This window comes from Sapajus apella, unplaced genomic scaffold, assembly GCF_009761245.1.
Source record: "Sapajus apella isolate SASKATOON/1434 unplaced genomic scaffold, GSC_monkey_1.0 scaffold14, whole genome shotgun sequence".
Taxonomy (NCBI): domain Eukaryota; kingdom Metazoa; phylum Chordata; class Mammalia; order Primates; family Cebidae; genus Sapajus; species Sapajus apella.
The window spans coordinates 31,847,192-31,868,653 of NW_022436954.1; positions in this window are offsets into that span (position 1 = coordinate 31,847,192).

Below are 21,462 nucleotides of genomic sequence, written 5' to 3' on the forward strand. Positions count from 1 at the left end.
AAAAAAAAAAAAAAAAAAAAAAAAAAAAAAAAAAAAAAAGTATGCACTGAGCTTTAGAAAGGATCTTGTGCAACTCTTCAGTTTATAAATGAAGCGCTCTCTCTCTCTCTCTCTCTCTCTCTTTCTTTGCCAATGTCTCACTCTGTTTCTCATCTAGCTCCATCTCAGCTCACTGCAACCTGTACCTCCCAGGCTCAAGTGATCCTCCCACCACAGCCTCCCCAGTAGCTGGAACTACAGGCACATGCCACCATGCCTTGCTCATTTTTTTTTGTTTGTTGTAGAGACAGGATCTCAATATGTTGCCCAGGCTGGTCTCGAACTCCTAGGCCCAAGTGAAAGTGATCCTCCCACCTTGTCCTCCCTAAGTGCTGGGATTACAGACGTGAGCCACCTGGCCTGGCCAAGAGAGAAACTGACTTGCTCAAGCTTAGACAATTGAGTCAGGACTAACTTGTGATAACTTTCAGAGCATCTCTTCAAATACAAGAAGCCAAGTCTCTGGGAAATAATAGCAATACTAGTATCCTAGGTATCCATTTACTGAGGACCTATCCTGTACAGGCAATAGACACTAATGATAGCATCCTCACTTCAGCCTCACAGGAACTCTAAAGCAGACATTATTGTCTTCACATTATAGATGAGGAAACAAGCTCAGAGGAATAAAGTGGCTGTCAAGGTCATGCAAATGAAAATAAAGAGTTAAGTCTGTTTTTAAATTCAAGCATGTCTGCTTCTGAATCCAGAGCTCTTTTCATTATGCAGCAAGGACAAATGCTGCTGGGTCACACTGAATGCTGATAGAACTGTAGCTATTAAGTAGAAGATATGAAAAGCACATTCAAGGAATCTAAAGATGATGATGATGGCGATGATAGTGGTGATAATTCAGAGAGGAAGAGGAGGAGGAGTCATTGTCAGGAATCTTCAAATTGTTGAGAGGGAAATCAAATGGTGAAATCACTAAGGAGGTGAATGACCTAGCTGCAGAGGCCACTCCTTCCACTTTGGAGATTGGTTCCCTCATCTTCCAAGTGAAGGAGATTCTGATAGGTAATCTTTATGCTCCTTTCTAGTTTGAAAAATCCACAACTCTAAGTGGAGGAGCTAGTTGAATCATATATATTTATGCAAACCTAAGAGGAGACATGAGTGCTTCGACCTGCCAAGGCAGCCAGGCAGGCTGCCCATGCCACAGAACCAGCCCCAGGGGTGTCTGGCAATGCCACTGTAAGAAGACTTGCCCTAGCCTTAGAATTCTCCACCAAACGTCTGGAAAGAAAACTACAGCTGAGGTCAGTTTATCAGGTCCCCTATCAAGTAGGCAAGCTTGTCCTGCCCCTGAGTGTGTCTTTTGACCCTCCAGCCTGGGGATTGGCTTCTATTGCTTTCTCTGGCCTTTTCCTCCCAATCTTTATGCCACCATTCTCTCTTCAAATACAGGAAGCCAGCTCCTTCTATGATGGAGTAAACATTCCATTTGAGGTCAAGGTACTCGGACCTCTGCTGTACTTAGTTCAAGCTCCAGCCAAAGGCCAGAATCAATACTACAAATCACTGTCAAAATGACAACAAGAAGGCTCTTGTCCGTTTGCTCCCCTTGTGGAAATGCTATTTCTAATGCCTAGCAATTTCATTAAGTCAGTTTCATTAGCCTTTGTTTCCTTAAGCGGCCTGCACTAAAAGCTGTCTTTGGCACCAGATGGAACAGGTCCCTGTAACTGTTACCTGAGTAATACATAGCTCCTCAGGGGTGTCTACGTGTTTACAAGTAGCTGTGCCTCAGGACAAACAGCCCCCTCAATATTCAAAAGCATTCTGCACAGAAAAGAGATCAAAGGCATCATAGAGGAAATATCTATCTCTGCCGAATGTATCAAGCTATATGAATCTGTTCTTACACAATGTCAAAGCAGTTCAATATAAATGTAACTTGTCATAAAGTTATCTTTTGTGGAAAAGAAATGTTGCCATTCAAAAACACATAAAGCCCCAGCTTGCCTCAAATGGTGCATACATATTACATCTTCAGAATCCCACAACTAAATCAAATCAATGTGAAGCAAAAAGACTGAGTCTGAAAAGTTTAATTTCTGTGCCTACTGAATACCCGAATAAAGAGAGAGGGCTTTTAATCTCTGCAAGCTTCTGAGTTTAAAGACTTAAAGAGGTTTATTTGTCCCTCCCATTTTCTCAAAAGGCTATATTTTGTTTTGGTTTTTAATAGTTCTGCTGCAAAGTGTGCACACAATACATAGAGTTCAAGTCCAGGATTTAAAATAGATGAAGAATTTTATTACATTGTTTTGACATTTTAGCTATTATAACTTGTACAAAAATTTTCATTAAAAGATGGTTGATAATATTGAAAAACTGGAAACAACCTATGTGTCTGTCTAGCGATAGAGGAACAACTAGATGAGCTATGGTGTAGCTATGTTGTTTATGTAAACAGGGCAGAAAGCTGCCACAAACAGATGTACAGGTTGCTTACTACACAACTCCCTAGGGTACCATGTGTGAATGATAGCCCCGCTGTGGCCACTACTGCAATATTCTAAAGAATGAACTAGATTCAAATGTACTAATATTAATAGGTTTCCAAGAAATGTTGTGAAGGGAAAGAAAGTTTTAAAATAATATATCTTTATGCTATTATTTTAATTAACATACACCTGAAAAACAATAATTCATGTGTGTGTACATACATATATAAGTATATGTGTATGTGTATATATACATATGAATATATATGTACACAGATTTGTGTGTGTGTGTGTGTGTGTGTGTGTGTGTGTGTGTATACACAAAATAACCTCATAACAGGAATTACTTTTTGGGAAGAGGGAAGGGACTGAGATTGGGAGTAACCACCAAATAACTCTCCACATACATGTCCTTGTTATAATTTCTTACAGAGTAAAATGAATGGAAATTTAAAAGAAAATTTTAATTTAAGTAAAAATTGTGGTGAAGCTTAAATTCACATTTGTGATTATTTTCTGAACAGAACTGGTCAGCATAGGACTATGGGACTCATATTATATTATTGTATCATTATGTACCTGTTTCCCACACTAGGATAAGAGCTCCTGGAAGGCAGAAACTGTCTCTATAGAATTTTTTCACCTCTAACAACTAGCACAATGAATGCCCCCAAAAATTGTGAATTAATGATCTCATTAATTCATCAGTTCATTTGCTCCACAAATAGTCAATGAGCACCTTCTCTGTACCCTTATAATAAGTTAGGGAACACAACCCAAAGAGCTTACATTCTATGAATGAAAGAATGAATGAATATAAGCTGAGACAAATCATCTAGAGATCATAAAATCCATTTCAAAAACTCTCCCAAATATATAATTAATCTTATTTAAAGAATTTCGTGCCTTAGAAATTTCACTCTTTTTCTAATTATTTCCATACTTAGTATAATCTTTTGCAATTTACTGTTCATTTTCTTTTCCTTTTTTAAAAGTATGCACTTTTGCTACATTTATATTTTAAACTCACTAACAATCTAATAGATTCTCTCCTGGATTTTATCCTTTCACTATAAATCGGTTGTTTAAAACCCCTGTCCTTTAATGATGCTTTGCATTGCTGCAAAATTCTATTTCATCACAGTAATTATTTTTCACAACAACATTGCTCTTTATATTTTACCAAATGCTTTTATATGTTATTTTTATGTGATCCTAAATATAATTTTAATTTGATTCTAACAGAAAATTGGTGAAGTGGGCAGTATTTATTTAGTAGACTCATAAGCCAAGGCTCAGTGGAGTTAAGCAAGTTGCCCAAGGTTAAAGAGCTAGGAACTGGTAGCATGAGAACTAGAACCCAGATCTTTTGAGTTATAAGATAAGACTCATTCATTGCATCATGTCTATACACTTAGTTCAAGAGTTCTGGGGAAAAAAAGACTTTATTATTTTAAGAAACCATGTTTATTTGAAAGATGAGACAAATACAACGAAAGGGTGAGCATATAGAGCTGTAAATGTGCATGCTTTCCCCAAGCCAAGGTGTGTTAAACATCTAAATTGGAGTTATGCACGCTCGGTTAATATCTATGGCTTCTTTATGCTTACCATTGAGATTTCAATTCATGAAGGCAGTAACGACAACAGCAAAGACAGTTTCTTAAAGCTTTTCCTGCACTTCAGTGCCCTCTATTTGATCATCTGCCAAGGTTTGTGAATAGTGCCAAATCAAACAGCACAGCATCTCTATGAGGCTCCTCCTGGGAGTTAAGGAATTCTGCAGTTGGAGCACGGGGTAAGATATAAAAGGCACAATTATGTTTTTCTTTGAAGAGTTTAGAGGCAGACAACGTTAATCTTTTCTTTTGGAATTTCTGGTGCTAAACTCCCTTCATTAAACAGCCTCTTTACTTCCCTTTGCTTTTCTGGCCAGGTTATCCTGCATTAATATAAACATCCTAAAATAAGGAGGAATACAGTGATCTCTTTTTAGCCTTCTCAATAAGAAGACCATACATAAGCATCAAAGGAATAAGAACTTGATTTTCATTTGCATTCTAAATTACCTAAGAAAAAATGTGAAAAGTTTTCTCATACTCATTTTGTGCATTGATTTCTAGTGATCTCCTTACTCTTTCTTATGTTTGTCTGAATTCGATAATAGGCAGATTGTATTAGTAGTGGGTTAAGTGTGATGTTATTCTTTTTTATTTAATGGTAATTAATTATAAAAATTGTTTTGAAATATATTTGAATTTTCTCTTCAAAGATGCTTTCTTTTCTTGTTATTTAACCTACTGATTTTCTATTTGGCTTCATGGTCTAATATTTGTTAATCTTGAGAAAATTATAAAAATTAAAGCAAATTTTGCATATGGTTATAATAGCATGGGTTTAGTTAGAAATGCAAGCAGATATACCTTTTAAGTGTAGAGACCCAAAAGCAAAGTGTATATAGTGTTATCATTGGCTCTTTGGTTTTTCTTATACAATATATGTTTTATATTAGTGATCGTCAGCTAAAATGTTTTTAAAGAAAGCTCGCTTATAAGAGGCCAAGGCAAGAGGATCGCTTGAAATCAAGAGTTCGAGACCAGCCTGAGCAACATAGCAAGACCCTCTCTCTGTAAAAATTTTGAAAAATCAGCTGGATGTGGTAGTGCATACCTGTAGTCTGAGCTACTTAAGAGGCCAAAAAAGGAAGATAACTTGAGCCCAAGAGTTTGAGGCTTCAGTGAGCTATGATTGTGCCATTATATTCCAGCCTGGGCAACAGAGTGAGACTCTGTCTCTAAAAAAGAAAGAAAGAAAAGGAAGGAAGAAAGGAAGGAGGGAGGAAGGGAGGGAGGGAGGGAAGGAAGAGAAGAAGGGAGGGAGGGAGAGAGGGAGGGAGGGAAGAAAAGCAAAGAGGTCGGGCACAGTGGCTCATACCTGTAATTCCAGCATTTTTGGAGGTCAAGGTGGGTGGATCACTTGAGGTCAGGAGTTCGAGACCAGCCTGGCCAACATGGCAAAACTCCAACTCTACTAAAAATACAAAAACTGCACTCCAGCCTCAGTAACAGAGCAAGACTCCATCTTTAAAAAACCCAGAAAAGTAAAGAAAAAATGAGAAAAAAGCAAGCATGCTTAGCTTTGTTTTCTTTAAAATATGTTTATTTTTAATCATTATGAGTACATCATAGTTATATATATTTATGGGGTACTTGTGATGTTTTCATGCAGGCATACAATATGTAATTATCAAATCAGGGTAATTAGGGTGTCCAACACCTCAAGCATTCATCACTTCTTTAGGTTAGGAACATTCCAATTTTATTATTTTAGTTATTTTAAAATATACAAGAAATTATTGTTAACTATAGACATATAGTCACCCTACTGTGCTACTGAATACTAAATCCTATTCATTCTAACTACATTTTTGTGCCCATTGACCATCCATTTGTTTTTTTGTCTCCCCCTCCCTACTACCTTTCCTATCCTCCAGTAACCATCATTCTAATCTCTATCTCCATTAGCATGATTTTTTTTTTAAGCTTCCAAATTTGAATGTGAACATACAATATTTGTCTTTTTGTTCCTGGCCTATTTTGCTTAACGTAATGATTTTCAGTTCTATCCACATTGCTGCAAATAATAGGATTTTCATTCTTTTTATGGCTGAATAATATGCCATTGTATATATATGCCACGCTATCTTTATTCATTCATCCATTGATGGACACTTACATTATTTCATATGTTGGCTATTTGACTACAAACAAACATGGGAGTGCAGATATCTCTTTGATATACCAATTTCCTTTCATTTGGATATATACCTAGCAGTGGGACCATTGGATCATATGGGAGTTCTGTTGTTATTTTTGAAGAACCTCCATGCTATTTCTCCATAGTGGCTTAGTGGCTACCTGTAATTTATATTCCCATCAATGGTGTATGAGGATTTCCCTTTCTTCACATCCATGCCAGCATTCATTATTGTCTGTCTTTTGGATAAAAGTAATTTTAACTGTGGTAAGATGATATCTCATTGTAGTTTCTATTTATGTTTCTTCCTCAGTCAAATTTTTTAATAAAACGGTACTAATCTTTGCCATAAATAACTAAAGAACTAAAAAAAAAAAAAAAAAAAAAAAAAAAAAAAAAAAAAAAAAAAAAAACAGAAAAAAAGTGTGGAAATCTAGTATTTAAATTTTAATTATGTGGCAAGATGGGCTAGATGCTCACCAAACCCATTTCTTCTTCCTGGGTATAGGATTAACCTGAATTTCTGTCTCCCTCTTGGGTAAGGCCATGTAATAAGTTACCACCATCAGGAGACGAGTGAAGGTCTTGTGTCATTTTCAGGCTCAAACAGTCAAAGCAAGGCCTACCCCCTCCACACAGTGGTTTCCAAACTGCAAGCTGGATTCTCATGTGCAGGGACAAAATGTGTTGAGGATGGCAGAGCTTCGTCATCCTCAGTCATTGGATGACACCGTGGAGCAGAGTCACCAAAAGGTATGTTGAACTATATCATGAGTGAGAAATAGCCTTTTACTATATTAAACTCTTGAGATTCAGGGAATCTCAGTTAATTTACTCAGATTAATTCTACCCATTTATATGCAACCTCTGGTTGTATCTCCCTTAGTGTTATAATGGATTTTTAATAAAAAATTTTAAGAAAATTAAAAGACATGAAACAAAAGTGACTTATATGCCACAAAACATTTTGAACACACAGAAAATATACAATATGCAGGGACATTGTAAACATGGTAATTATAACAAGTCAAAATAGTGAAATGCCACTAATTTGTTTCTGTCAAATCAATTCTGTAGGCCAAATTTCATCTGCCACCTGTTTTTGTAAATAAAGTTTTATTGGAAGACAACCACAGCCATTCATTTACATATTATCTATGGCTGTTTTTGCATCAGAGCTGGATTTATAGTTCTTCTTTGTTAGAAAGGGTGTTGCACACATAAGGCTATCTATTTAAGAGCTTGTCAATGTCTGGCCTTCGAATAATCACATTTGGACAGAAACTTTCATAACAGCCGCTAGCTCCCTGAGGGCATGCCTGTTGCCATGACATGCTTTGGAGAGGCCAAGTGTGCTTTAGAGTAACTTTGTTTTCTCCTTGGATTCCTATGTCTAGATCCATTTAAATCTTTCTGCTTAGCTATGTTACATTTGCAAATATGTCTTTCTGATTTGTCTACCCACAGATCACCTGTAAGTATCTGTCAATGGTTAAATTTTATTAGTCCAGATATGCTACTTCAATTCAACAAGTAGGTTATGTAACCTCCATGTAATTGCTGAGGAGGGAAAATGTATGTTCAATGTCATGGCTACAGAGAGAGGAAGGAGCCTGTTTCCATGTGAACTTCTTGCAGCTGCCTAAACAGAAGGAAGCAATTATGAATCTCAGGTGTGGAGCCAAGAATTCTAAATCCTAGAAATGGAGTTGATGGGGGAAGGATTGAGGATGATAATAAGTGCATTAAAATGAGATATATGGCCAAAAGAGAAAATATGGTTATTCAGACTGATCATAGCATCTTCACCATTTTATTTTAGAAGGTCAGCGTTTATCTCAGACTAGCCAAATCAAATAAGGCAATAAATGCCAAAATGCTTTGCACACCATAAAGTGCTAAAGGAAATAAGGTTTAAAATTCGTGATGCTTGGTTTTAAAAACAGCTATGGGTACATTTTTCTAACATTTTCAAAGTAGTCTGCATGATAAATTAAAATATAGAGATTAAGAGCTGGAAACTGATTCACTCATCTATTTAATAGTACATTTTACATGGTTTACTCCACTTTCACAGACTTTTAGGAGAACTACTCTAAGCATAAATTCTCTCTTACTTCCTTTCTCCCTCCTTACCCATGAAGGAAATGACAAGAACACCCTAAAGCGGGGTCTCTACTGAACAGTGGTATTAAATAACTTGGTAAAAGCTTCATGTCGGTTCCCACTTGGAAATAGGTTAGAGCTTGAGAACCTAGTTATTTGTTATAATCTGAATGTTTGTGTACCCCCTAAATTCATTGGTTGAAATCCCATCCCCCAATGTGATGGTACTGGGGGTGGGGCCTTTTGGGAAGTGACTGGGTCATGAGGCTGGAGCCCTCTTGAATGGGATTAGTGCTCTTATAAAAGAGATCTCAGGGGGTTGCCATGTCCCTGCCACCTTGTAAGGACACAGCAAGGAAAGCCTTCGCCAGACACTGAATCTGCCAGCCCTATAAACTTGGACTTTCCATCCCCAGAACTGTAAGAAACACATTTCTGTTGTTTATAAGCACCACAGTTTATGGCATTTTGTTATAACAGCCTGAACAGACTAAGACAGTATTCAAGGGGTTTTCTGCATGCCAGCAGAAATAGCACCACCTATGAGCTTCTTAGAAATGCAGTATCTCAAACCCTATTCCAGAATTTGCATCATTTCTTTTCTTTTCTTTTATCGTCTTTTCTTTTCTTTTTTGAGACTGAGTTTCACTCTATCACACAAGCTGGAGTGTAGTGGCATGATCTCAGCTCACTGCAAACTCTGCCTTCCAGGCTCAAGCAATTATCTTGCCTCAGACTCCCAAGTAGCTGGATACAGGTAGGTACAACCATGCCCAGCTAATTTTTGTATTTTTAGTAGAGACAGGGTTTCACCATATTGGTCATGCTGATCTCGAACTCCTGACCTCAAGTGATCCACCTGCCTCTGCCTCCCAGAGTGTTGGGATTACAGGCGTGAGCCAACATGCCTGGTCAGAATCTGCATTGTAACAGGATCACAGGTAATTCATATGCACTTTCAAGTTTAGAGCACCCTACAACAGGCCTCTCAGAAGAGTCTATTGGGAAAACAGACCAAGAAACAGCTTTAGTTCTATTCCTATTAGAACAGCCATTGGAAAAGAAGCACTAACCAGGATTCCTAACATATCATTCATTCACTTGCCATGCATTTTTGAGTACTGTTATGTGCCAGCTACTGTGCTGGTACTGGGAATGGAAAGTTCAAGAAGAATTGGTCATGCTGTCACATTTCATATCCTTGGTTAGCTTTTAGTCACCCAGATTCTCCTCTGGTGATCTCTGCTTAAGGTCAGCATCTATTTCCTTCTCCTGAAAATTGATGGCATTAATGACAGCAAATATTCATGGATGGCTTGATCTTTGTCAAGCATTGTGTTGCACTTTAAATACATTCAGCCATTGTTTTGCCCACTCTCAATTTTTTTTTGTAGTGATGCAACATCACCTTTTTTGGATGAAAGGTGCTGCCCTTCACCCTTTTCCTGTCCATACTATTTGAGTGAGGCTGGCACAACCAACTGCCTCCAGGATCAGCCAATCTGAGAACTTGTTCTCTTGATCTCAGTCTAGAGAACATGACCCACAAGCTACAAGCAAGATTCAATCCTGGGCCTTTTTCTGGAACTATTAAAAAGAGGTGCTGCTTTTTAGCTTCTGGTGGTCATCTTTGCCAACACATGAAGAGAAACTACTTGAGAATAAAGCCAATCCAAAGAACAGTACAGCTACGAGTTGGAGAAAAGGCAAATTTTGAATACACTCATTGAACATCTTTATCCAACCATGCCTAAAGCCAGTCTTTCACTTTCAATTTCCTGTTACATGAATTAATACATTTCCTTTTCATTTGAGTTAGAGTTAGATTTTTTGGGGGACCTACAACTGATGATATCCTAACATTACACATGCATGTTTTCATTTAATCTTTACAATATGCTCTGAAATAGATACTATTGGTGTAGCCATTTTCCAGATGAAGAAACTGAGGCTCAGAGAGATTAAGTATCTTGCTCAATAATAGATAGCCAACAGATGGCAGACTAAATGTTAACTCTCAGAATATCTCAGTACAAAAATTTACAATTCATCAAACCATTGTGAATATTGTTTATTGTCTGGAATCATTAAACTCTGCATTTGAGAAACATTGAAAAGAAGTAAATATTCTAGAAACTCACTCTAATGGTCTCTATGCTATGAACGTGTATCCCTGAAAAGACTGCTGGAATAACTGGTCCATTGATAACTTTTCTCAGCCAAACCTCCTTGAACAGATTTTATTGCAGGCCTCATCTTAATTCAGTTTGTGCAGTAATGGGTTGCAGGTTTATGGCGACAACCGTGGGTAATTTACCCTAAGGTGGAAGCCAGCTCAAGGGAAACTTGGGAAATTAAACAAAGTTTTCAGCGTCATAGTTCTACTTTTCCCATGCTTTTCCATTTTCCATTTCCCACCAATAACAGCCATCTCTAGCACTTTTTTCCTTGTACCTAATTTAAAAATTGTGAATAAAAGATTCAAAATTTTTTTTTTCAAATTTAAGAGGAAAAGCAACCTTTAAATTGTAGGTTATATAGTTAAAAGCCACAAGAATGAACTATTAATAGTGGAAAACTATGATCATGGAAAGCAACATCTACCCAGATGTCTGCAATCATAGCACTGACTCCGTCTATCCCTAAAGCTAAAATTGAGCAGGTCTGTAAATACTTTGAGCCTGCAAACAGTCATGCTAAGTAAAGCAAACTTTATTGGGTAATACTCATTTATAGAAATTAGATCATAATTTTGTCTTTTAGGGGAGGAAGTAGAAGTCCAAACAAGGAATTGATATGGAATCTTCCTAGATCCAATGCAAAAGAAAGATGGAGAATTTTGTAAGGAAGTACCATTTATTAAAATGAGCTATCAGTAGAAGCTCTTACCCATCAAAAGAAGGAAAAAGCACTTACAACACCAGTGTGTCTGTGCTGGTTGTCTCCTGTATCCCAGCCTCTTTCAATCTCCCATCTTGCTGCTGCTCTACTTCCAAAACAATTTGTTAATATGTCTGTTCTGCAGACCTGCTCTGCATTTGCCAGACTGAATCCTCAAATGATTTATTCATTTATAGGAGAGGTTAGCTGGAACTACATGAGGAAAATCAAATCTCATCTACTTCTTCCAAGTGCACTAGGAGAAAAAGCCAGTGCATAGAAATGTCCCTTCTTAATAGGGAAATTTTTTTTCTCAGTTGTAGTAATAGCAAATACCAAAATGTGTGCATAAATATATGCATATATTTTCATCTTTAATTTCATTCAATATAAACATACATTAATTTATTTATTTAACAAATATTTATCAGTGCCTCCTCTTGGTGAGGCATTGCATATGATGTACTGTATAAAAACATGGAACTTTGGGAGTTTCAGGCTGTGTCCTTCTTTTATCCAATAAATATTTATTGAGCACTTAAATATGAGCAAGGAACTATTGGACAGAGTGATGATTAACTTAGATAAATTATCTGCTCTCATAGAATTTACATTCTGGTGGGAAAGACCAATCATAAAAGGAAACCTTAACAAAGTAAGATAATTCTAGAAAGTGATAAGAAAATAAAACAAAATAATAGAATATTAAGTAACCCGGGGAAGAATGATAACTTTAGATGCAGGTGCTACAGAAAGATTCCTCTGAGAAAGTTTCAAGGAGTCTTATAATAGATTATTTACTGCTCCCAAATTCTTGCTCTCTTTCCTGGAAGATTACACATCCCTACCATATGACTTGCAGTGTCTTCTAAAGGAGAAGTTTCCTTCTCAATCACATCAGCACCAGGCTTAGCCATGTGATGTACTTCAACCAATGAAATGTGAGCACAAGCACCAGCCTGCCAGCTCCTCAGAGAAGCTCCAAGAAACATCTTTTGCTGTTGAAAGCTGGCTTGTTCTCTTCCTTCTCCCATGAGTTGGGCAAATTACAGACTGAGTTTTCTCTTTGGACCTGGATCCTGGAATGAAGGAGACATGGGGAGCAGATCCACAGCTGACTCACTGTTAAAGGATGGGCCATGAAGCATAAGCATACATGAGAAACAAAACTATATTTTTTGAGATACGGTATAACCTGGTCAGAGCTGACTGAGAAATATTACTGAACAATGAGAAGGAGCCAGTTTTGAGACGATGGGGGAAGATGTGTGTGTGTGTGTGTGTGTGTGTGTGTGTGTGTGTGTGTGTGTGTGTGTAGTTGAGAATTCATCTGACAATCTGACATTCTCAAGGAAAAGAAAAAAGCCAGCATGGGTGGCAGAGGGTTGGAGGTGACATACGAGTGATAAGAGTGAGCCCATGGTGCAAATCTTTGCAGTTCAGGGTAAAGAGTCTGAACTACATCAGCTCTTCAAAAACCCTTAACAGATCCAAAAGTTACTTTAAAACAATTTTTACGCACCACTTTATATTTCATTTTTTTCACTTTTTATTTTGAACACATTTCAGACTTACAGAAAAATTACAATAATCACAGAGAGACTTTCTATATAGCTCTCATTTAGCTTCTTCTGTCCATATCCCACATAGCCACAGTACAATGATCAGAACCAGGAAATTAACACTGATATGGTTTGGCTGTGTCCCCACCCAAATCTCATCTTGAATTATAGTTCCCATCATCCCCATGGGTCATGGGAGGGAGCTAGTGGGAGGTAGTTGAATCATCAGCATGGTTACCCTCATGCTGCTGTTCTCTTGATAGTGAGTTTTCATGAGAACTAATGGTTTTATAAGGGGCTTTCCCCCTTTCGCTTGGCAATTCTCCCTCCTGCTGCCATGTGAAGGAGAATGCATTTGTTTTCCCTTCTGCCATGATTGTAAGTTTCCCAGCCCTGCAGAACTGTGAGTCAATTAAAGCTCTTTCCTTTATAAATTACCCAGTCTCAGGTATATCTTTATTAGTAGTGTGAGAATGGACTAGTACAAACACTAACTCAACACTATTAAATAAAATACAGATCTTATTTGACTCTTATTCATTTTCCCATTCATGTTACTTTTTAGTTCAGAATCTTGTCCAGGGTCTAATTTGAGATACTACATTGTTTGCTTAATGGTAATTGTCTATTTCCTTTCTCTTCTACCTTTATTAATTTTACTTCTGCAGTAAGGAATAGTTTTCCTTTCTCTCTCATTTATTTATTTAACCAAGTATTTATTTATGTTAGTGTGGACTCATAGATATTTGTGGTATTCTATAGGTTGCAATCCAATATTGTCATTTGTTTTGTTACTCAAATTGTTCTAGATTTGGCTCTTGTTTTTTCAGTTGGTCCCCATCTTTTAGTGAACATATCCATACATTATGCTAGTACAAATTATTCAGGCTCATTTTGTATTTTTCTTACCTTAGCCCTGGAAACAACCACTTCTCCTGTGGGCCCTGGTTCCTTTCGCTGGGGAATGGTGTTTAGAAACCAAGATCTGAGTGCTACATGTGCATTACTACTGGGATGCCATTGCTTCTAAGCCCCTTTAGTAGCAGACAGAGCTAGGAAAGCTATTGTGTACTTTAACCCACATACATACCATATCTGTAGTCTATCTATCTATCTATCTATCTGCCCCTGAGTTTATGCTGATATCTCAGATTCCAGTACAACATTTCAGTGTTCTCTTTAGTCCAGGGGTCCCCAAACGCTGGGCCTTGGATTGGTACCCTGTCCGTGGCCTATTAGGAACTGAGCTGCACAGCAGGAAGTGAGTGGCAGGTGTGGGAGTATTACCACCTGAGCTCCACATCCAGTCAGATTAGGGCTGGCGTTATGTTCTCATAGCAGCACAAACTCTATTGTGAACTGCACATGTGAGGGATCTAGGTTATGTGCTCCTTATGATAATCTAATGCCTGATGATCTGAGCTGGGACAGCTTCATCCCAAAACCATCACCCCACCCCACCCCATTCATGGAAAAATTGTCTTCCAGGAAACAAGTCTCTGGTGCCAAAATGGTTGGGGACTGCTGCTTTAGTCTTTAGCCTTTCCTTATTTTTAAATTTTTTCCCTGACAATGAAAAACCCAGTTCTTATTATCTTCAGGATATTTACCTATTTGTTCAATTTTAGCACACCCATTGTTTCAGAATTGCCAAACCATAAACCTTTGAGAAACACATTTACTCATAATATTTCAGAATTTTTGCATGCATAATAGTTCTTTGTACCTTTAGCTTTAGAATATCCAGCCAAGACAGTGTTCTCCAAACCTATTTCTTTTCTTCCCCATTCCCTTGAATATGGTTATGTTATTTATTTGCAGATGTGTTAGTGTTTTTGTTCCACTTTGGGCTCCCCTCAGATCCTGCTTGGTTTTTATTGTCTATTATTTTGGGTACGTGATGGATACATGAAACATTACTGTGATTCTAAGAATAAGAGCTCTCTAATATATACTTAGAAAAATGTCATGCCATCCTCATTCCTGCTAACCTGTTTCGGTTCCTCCACCCTTTCCATCCTTTTCTCACCTCACTCCATCATGTAACCAATCTCTTTAATTTCTGCTTTACCCTCTCTGTATCTCTTCTACACAAAAAAGTTGATATTTTTTCAAATTTCTTTTTTTCTTATTTGAAGGGTAGTGTATTATAGATATTCTTTTGTGCTTTGTTTGTGTGTGTGTGTGTGTAACAATATGTACTGGAAATCAAAGGGTAATACTCTTTGAACCTACAATTAAAGTATATGATAGCTCTGGATTAAAAAAGAATAAGTTTCAATATAATGTGTTATTTAAAGAACACTGTTTAAATTTGAATCTTTGAAATGTTCCTATTTTACATCCATCTGTATTTCTGGCAAAGGACCAAATATTTTAACTTTGTATACTCTGGGCAATGTTCACCATTGTCAAGCTCAGCTTTCCTTGAAGGTCAGCAGGCCTGACATCTGACATGAAGTCAAGCAAATTGTCTCTCCATTTCCACAGTTGGAAACTATGCACACTGTTGGAAAAAACTGGAAATGCTAGCTGTGTTTGGTTTGGACAACTCATCCAAATGAGAGGGAGCCCAGCATGAGTTCTGCTTGAGTGATGTCTGAAAATCTGGCCTCTGGGTCTACCTTAAAAGCCTACCTATTTGACTTTCACTAGAGTTCAGATATATAAACCAAATATCTTTGCTTTGGCTTCTCTTGAGTCATATCAATCTACACCTCATCAAGAGTATGAAGTCTGGAAGAACAAAGAAGCAATTGAGCATCCTTAACCCAACTGTTAGTTTTGGTCTTTGGGAATGTCAACAAAAGGACTTAAAGTTGTTTTATTAATCATGTTTTGTTGGTATTTTCTGTGGTTAGTAGGAATTTGAGTAGAAAAAGTTGTCTTTTCTGTTGTCAATATGAAAAATTTATACTTACCAATGCCAACTTTTAAATTTAGGATTTTTAAAATCACACGTTTATAAAAGAAAACACTCATCCAGGAAAGTAGATGTCAATTAACATTTTAAAAGATTGATGTGTTTGAATATTAAGAAAGCCAATTATATTTTGGTCTGTCAGTTAAAGAGATTTTTCTATGTTTATAATATCATATTTCAAAACCTAGTTTAGCAATATATTTGTATATAGAAAAATTAACAGCTTGAAAATTATACCTTCATGAAGAAAGAAAGAATGGTGTGCTTTATTTAAAAGTTATGGCTTTTCAACTAACCAAACCTGGAAATACTATATCCTTGTCTACCCCCATCAAGAATGAAGGAAATTCTCTGGGTGGAAAGGCCTTACAAAAATTTCATAATCTGTAAGTTCAGAGTGCTGGGAATTAGAGAGCCAAATTATGAAGATGGTCACCTTCACCATCTACCTGCCTTTTATATATAAGTACTTTGATATGGTCAAAATTTCTACCTTTAAACCTACTTTAAGATACTTGTATGGTCCTAGAACAAATTTCTTGTACATAAGAAGCATCTGTGAAGCATTTAAAGGGCAATTGCCGAGGCCCCATCCCCAGAGACTTTGATTTTGGTCCTGAAATCTGTATATTTAACAAGGGCTGGTAGTTAAGAAACAGTGTCCGAGACTGGAAGGGGACAAGGAGATCATCTAGCCTAAACCACTTATTTTACAAATGAAGAGGCTGAGACCAAGACAGAAGTCAAAGCCAAAACAATGTTACTTATTCATTCACAAAATATTTAAGGGACATCCATACTAGATGCATGAGGCATTGGGAATACAGTGGCAAATACGGCAGAGTGAGCCTTGCCTTTGTAGTATCATGGGGAGTCAGGGTTCATGGCAGAAGTGAGATTATGCAAACTGAATTATGTCCTAAATCAGAGTTCCTGCTAGCCTAACATGCAGCTTTTGCCTTAATTAGGGTTATCATTACAATCCATGAGAAAGACGTATTATCACTACAACGTTTGAAACAGCAGGCAAGGGGAACGTCATAGAGGTAGATTTTACCATGAGATGGCCCTCATGGTTCACTTTTAATTTTTATAAATAATTTTACAAGTAAAATAGATAAATTGTATATTCTTTAAAAATAATACTTATCCTTCAGATTTTTCCCATGTTCTTGAAAAGTCTTTTACGTTTGTGATAGTTACAATTCCTTATTGGCTTCCACCTCTGCAAAGTTTTGGGGTTACATTGAAATGTTGACAACTGGGAAGCACTTGCCCCTTAACCATCCCCAACTTCTAACACTCACACTGGGGCTAACTCACATCGCGAGCCCTAAGCACTGCCAAGCTCGATCTTTTGCTTATGTTGCTTATGATAAGTAAGGCAAGCTCAGCTGTGGTCAAACTTACGTAACTTTTACTGATAAAAAATTTGTTGTTTTGTTTTGCATACAGTAAGGCAAGTAATATGGACATTGATACTTAACAAAGTTCCTTCTTGTTTTTCCTTGAAAGTTGGATTGATGAATGTATTCTGCATGGACTTTAAAGATTTAGAAATGAAACAGACCTCAAGGTAATGATTTCAGCATATTAAACCTCTGCATGATATGAAAAGATGGAGTTCATAACTAAAAGCTGAGAGTGTTGAGATTAATTTAAATTCAAGAACCAGTATATAGTCTCACTATTGCTAACTCTAAAATCTGGATTCAATAAACTTCTGCTTTCCGGGTCTTTACCAAGATTCCTTTCTTAACTTGTATTCCTGTCTTAACATTCAGTCCCAATCAAATTATATTGGGTGGATGAATAGTGAATTCTAGTGACATAGTTTTCAAGCAAATTTTAAATAGAATGTTAAAGAATTTTAGTAAATGTTTAGTTTTATTATCTATCATTTATGTTGTAGATTTCATTGTAGGCTTAGAGTGGGGATTTCTCAAACATACTAATAACAGTATTAACATTTCATTTCATATTAACTTAATAGATGATACAATATATTAAAATAAATTTTAAACTTCAAATTGTTTTACTCTTTCCAATTAAATTGTCACTTGTATTTGGATAGAATTTGGACAGAATCTTGTACAAAAGTTTTGAAAAGCCAAAGACATGAGAAATTATTCCATTGGATATCATAACGTTTGCATATTTATTCAGACCTTCTTAACCTTGCAAGTCTGTTAAAAGTGGCATGGAAATTGTTCATGAACAGGCTTCCTCATTAGATTTTTGGCACCTTTATATTAGTCCCAGCCAGAACTCTGAAGAGCAAAGGCAAAATTGGAACACGTTTATCTGAATATTTCAGAATCTCCAATGAGGTTACTTCTAAAAGCCAGGAAAGGGTCATGGGGATTCTTTTATTCCTGCTGCTTCTTCTATAAAAATCTTTGATTATCCAAATTCATTACGGAAAAAAAAGTTGCTACCTCCAAATATGCTTTATTTGTAGAATGTCTGTGCAAAAACTTTTTGGTTGAGTTTCAGGTCTAGAAAACAATCTTATTAAACACGGCGGCCATCCAAGTGCAATTTAAAGATCCCATGGCAATTTTCTAAAGGAGCAAGGATTAATCCCAAATCCTGGCCAATATCAATAAAACTGCTTCTAATTTCCACAGTCCCGTTTGAGCTACTGTCAAGAGCATAATGGCTTTCTCTATTAGCATACATAGTTTCTCACTACCTATGTTTAACTCATTACTTTGTAAAGCACTTTAAAGTACTTTAAAATACTCCAAGTATGAAAACTGCTGTTTAAAAACAGTCCTGTGCTGTTCTGCTCCATATCAGAATAACCTACATAACCCACCTGAAATAACATTAATGATTCTTAAACTCGACGCTTTACAAAGGCATTTTTTTCTTCCACCAATTCTAAATAAAATACATGGCACCATGTAGACTACTTTCAACTTATATCTAATTAACATGCCATGGTTTATACTTGTTTTTGAAAATGGCCATGAGTGATCTAAGTCCCCTCCTTAACTATCAGTATCTTGATAACAGAATCCACTTTTGAGTTATCTCTCTGAGAGCCAATCACAGTATATTTTTAAAAGTAGTTAATTAATATTTGGGTTAAAAATAGTCATTTATTAATTTTTTCAAATATTCATTCCATCCATCTTTCACATGTGACAGTCATGAGTCAGGCACTAAGGATAAAGAGATAAATTAATTTTTTTCTTCCATTTTTATTTTTAAGTTCAGGGATACATGTGCCAGATGTGCAGGTTTGTTACACAGGTAAATGTGTGCCATGGTAGTTTGCTGCACAGATCATCCCATCACCTAGGTATTAAGCCCAGAATCCATTAGCTATTCTTCCTGATGCTCCTCCTCCCTCCACTCTCCCCTCCTAACAGGCTTGAGTTTGTGTTGCTCCCCAGCAATGTGTCCATGTGTTCTCATCATTCAGCTCCCACTTGTAAGGGAGGACATGTGGTGTTTGGTTTTCTGTTCTTGAGGATAATGGCTTCCAACTCTATCCATCTCCCTACAAAAGACATGATCCCATTTTTATGGCTGCATAGTATTCCATGATATATATGTACCACATTTTCTTTACCCAGGCTCTCACTGGTGGACATTTGGGTTGATTCCATGTCTTTGCTAATGTAAATAGTGCTGCAGTGAACATATGTGTGCATGTGTCTTTATAATAGAATGATTTATATTCCTTTGGGTATATACCTAGTAATGGTACTGAATGCCACACTGTCTTCCATAATGGTTGAACTAATTTACACTCACACCAACAGTGTAAAAGTGCTCCTTCTTCACCACAACTTCATCAGCATCACTTATTTTTTGAGTTTTTAGCCATTCTGACTGGTGTGAGATGATATCTCATTGTGGTTTTGATTTGGATTTCTCTAATGATCAGTAATGTTGAGCTTTTTTCATATGTTTGTTGGCTGCATGTATGTCTTCTTTTGAGAAGTGTATGTTAATGTCCTTTGCCCACATTTTAATGACATTTTTTTTCTTGTAAATTTGTTTAAATTCTTTGTGGACTCTGGATATTAGACCTTTGTCAGATAGATAGACTGCAGACATTTTCTCCCATTCTGTAGGTTGCCTGTTCACTCTGATGGTTGTTTTTTGTGCTGTGCAGAAGCTCTTTAGTTTACAGTAACCAAACAGCACAGTACTGGTACAAAAACAGACATATAGACCAATGGAACAGAATACAGAACTCAAAAATAAGGCTGCACATCTACAAAATTTTTTCTCATTCTGTAGGTTGTCTGCTCACTCTGATTGTTTCTTTTGCTGTACAGAAGTTCTTTAGTTTAATTATATCACATTTGTCAATTTTTGCTTTAGTTGCAATTGCTTTTGGCATCTTCATCATGAAATCTTTGTCTGTGCCTATGCCCTGAATGCTATTACCTAGATTTTCTTCCAGGGTTTTATGGTTTTGAGTTTTACATTTAATTCTTTAATCCATCTTGAGTTACTTTTTGTATATATAAATTTTCTGCATTTGGTCAGCCAGTTCTCCCAGCACCATTTATTAAATAGGAATCTTTTTCCCTTAACTTGTTTTTGTCAGGTTTGCTGAAGATCAGATAGTTGTAGATGTGTGGTCTTATTTCTGAGTTCTGTATTCTGTTTCATTGATCTATGTGTCTGTTTTTGTATCAGCACTGTGCTGTTTTGGTTACTGTAGACTTGTCTTGTGCAAGTTTTCAAAGGAAATACTTCCAACTTTTGCCCATTCAGTATGATATTGGCTATGGGGTTGTCATATGCAGCTCTTATTATTTTGAAGTATGTTTCTTCAATACCTAGTTTATGTAGCGTTGTTAACATGGAAAGATGTTTAATTTTACCAAAGATCTTTTCTGCATCTACTGAGACAATCATGTGTTTTTTGTCTTTAGTTCTGTTAATGTGATGGAATCACATTTGTTGATTTGTGTATGTTGAACCAACCTTGTATCCCAGGGATAAAGCCTACTTTCTTGTGGCGGATAAGCTTTTTGATGTGCTGCTGGATTTGGTTTGCCAGTATTTTATTGAGGATTTTTGGCATCAATGTTCAAGAATATTGGCTTGTAGTTTCTTTCTTTTGTTGTATCTCTTCCAGGTTTCAGTATTAGGATGATGCTGACCTTATAGAATGACTTAGGAAGGAGTCCCTCCATTTAGATTTTCTGGAATGGTTTCAGTAGAAATAGTTCCAGCTCTTCTTTGTACCTCTGATAGAATTTAGCTGTGAGTCCATTTGGTCCTGGCCTTTTTTTGGTTGCTAGGCTATTTATTACTGCCTCAATTTCAGTACTTGTTATTGGTGTATTCAGCAATTAAATTTCTTCCTGGTTTGGTCTTGAGACAGTGTATGTGTTCAGCAATCTATTCATTTCTTCTAGATTGTCTAGTTTATGTGCATAGATGTGTTTATAGTATTCTATGCTGGTTTTCTGCATTTTTGTGGAGTCAGTGGTAATATCCCCCTTATCATTTCTGATTGTGTTTATTTTATTTTTCTCTCTTTTCTTCTTTATTAGTCTAGCTAGCGGTTTATCTTTTTTTTTTTTTTCTTAGATGGAGTTTTGCTCTTGTCACCCAGGCTGGAGTGCAACGGTGCAATCTCGGCTTACTGCAACCTCCACTTCCTGGGTTCAAGCGATTCTCCTGCCTCAGCCTCCCAAGTAGCCAGGATTACAGGTGCCCACTACCACGCCCAGCCAATTTTTGTATTTTTAGTAGAGATGGGGTTTCA